Raw genomic sequence first — 2,500 nt, 5'->3', positions numbered from 1 at the left:
ACACACACATACACACACGCCAATAACAATGTATTATCAAGAGAAATATACACTTTTACTCTAAAAAGAGCAAAATAAGTTACATTTATTTATTTCCAAGAAGCAAATGTATTTCACTTTGTATCACCATAAATTATTATTATTATTATTATTATTATTATTATTATTATTATTATTATTATAGTACAAACATTTAAATCTTCTTGCTTTTTATTTAAAAAGATTCATTATAAAGTTTGCAGAAAGTTCTATTTAAATGATTTATCTTGCTGAGAGATTTAAGGACGGTGAAATCCGAAATAAGAAAATGTTTAATTTCAGTGAAACGCTTGTTGTGAATTAGCTACAAAAATAATAAAATCAATTATGGTAAAAAAAAATAAAAACACACACAAGTGTGGCTGAGAACGTGTTGTGTTTTCTTGTGTGATGGAAACTGAGTGTGTTTTTGGAGTTAATATTCTTATTATTATTATTATTATTATTATTATTATTATTATTATTATTATACTAGTAGTAGTATATTATTAGTAGTAGTATTATATTATTGTTATTATTATTGTTAGTATTATTATTATTATTATTATTATTATTATTACCTCTGACTGTTTCTTCAGACAGCAGTATGTGAAATTATCTATAATTATTGGAATATGATATTATTTGTATTATCTGTATGTTTTTGTATTTATGTCCAGCTTCTGAATCACTGTTCACATTCACAAGCAAACACCTATTTAAACATTAGTGAGCAAACACAAGCTGACATTCATGAGGTACTTTAACACAAATTATTTGTCACAAACACAATCACACACAGCACATGTAGTGAAATACGACTCCTAAAAAAGGCAAAGTAGAGAAAAGAACAAAAGAAAGGAATAAAGATAAGGCAGAGATGAATACTGTATACAAAGAAATAAATATATATATGAAGTATAGATAAAAGAAAATATCAAAGTATATCAGAAAAATACAATCAAATCGAATCTAATATAAAATCTCATCAGAACCAGAACCAGAGGTAACGTAGTGATGCAGTGATGTGTGTGATACAGACATAAAGGAGTAAATGTTAAAGTGCAGCATCTTCATGTGGGTAGTGGGTTTGTTTGTAGCAGTCTTCAGAAGTCCAGAAAGGGGTCCAGACTCTAGATGTTCACCAGGGTGAGGGCTTCTGGGAGGTCCAGGATCATCATCACACTGTAGCATTAAGAGTTAAATAAGAGTTAAACTGAACTGTGAGTGAGTTAAAGTGGAACAAAAATGATACACAGATTTAATATTTTGCAGATTCATACCTCTAAAATGTGTGTGTGTGTGTGTGTGTGTGTCGGTCTACCCCCCACCCCCACCCCCTCACCCCGACAGTCCTCGGTTCTGTGCTTTCAAACACAAGGTGGCACTGCTGCATTGAGTGTGTGTGTGTGTGTGTGTGTGTGTGTGTGTGTGTGTGTGTCTCACACTTACATCCACGATCTGTAAATTAAATCTAATTTATTAAACAGAACTGTTGATTTATTTTACCTCCATGTTGATGTGTTTAAAGCTTGTTTTAAGGAGCAGTTTGAACAAAAAGTACATTTCAGATCAAAACCCAGTGGAGCAGTAATGACATATTCTCAGTGTTTTGTACTGATGCTGATGAAGACATGAGACACAGTAAGATGACTGTGAGCGACAAATAAAAACAACAACAACAACAATAACAACAACAACAACAATGGCAATAAAGAAATACTACCCACTACCTCAACAGTGTGAAGCTGGACAACACTTTAGTTTAGGCCATGGAGGACTTAGAGGTTAAACACACACACACACACACACACACACACACACACACACACACACACACACTAACACTAACACTATGTACTTTGTATTCTTTTCTATGAAGGGCGCCAAAAAATTTGTAATATAATATACTGTGCTGTAATATTAGCTGTTTATGTCTCTCTCTTTCCTTCAACACCCTTTTCCTGATAGGAAGTTACCACAAAGATGCTTCCTGGCCACTCTGTGTGTGTGTGTGTGTGTGTGTGTGTGTGTGTGTGTGTGTGTGTGTGTGTTTGTGTGTGTGTTTAACATAAGAGTCTGAACATATGAACACAACACACGTGTGATAATGTGACAGTTAATTTCAGAGAACTGTCAGTCATGCACATACACACACATGCACACACATACACACATGCACATACACACATGCACACACACATGCACGCACGCACACACACACACACACACACACACACACACACACACACACACACACACACACACACAGGCATCTAAAAGAAGAATGGTGACATCAGATAGAAAGAGGCCAAAGGAGCAGCCACTTCCCACACACAGACACACACACACACACACACACACACACTGATGTGTGTTTTCAGTGCCTGTCCCATATCCGCTCACACACAATGGGCAGACGACATATGTGTGTGTGTGTGTGGGTGGGTGGGTGTGTAGGTGTGTGTGAGAGGCACCAGGA

This window comes from Tachysurus vachellii, chromosome 26, assembly GCF_030014155.1.
Source record: "Tachysurus vachellii isolate PV-2020 chromosome 26, HZAU_Pvac_v1, whole genome shotgun sequence".
Lineage (NCBI taxonomy): Eukaryota > Metazoa > Chordata > Actinopteri > Siluriformes > Bagridae > Tachysurus > Tachysurus vachellii.
The sequence above is the reverse complement of the archived record's forward strand: the minus strand, read 5'-3'. Positions refer to the sequence as shown.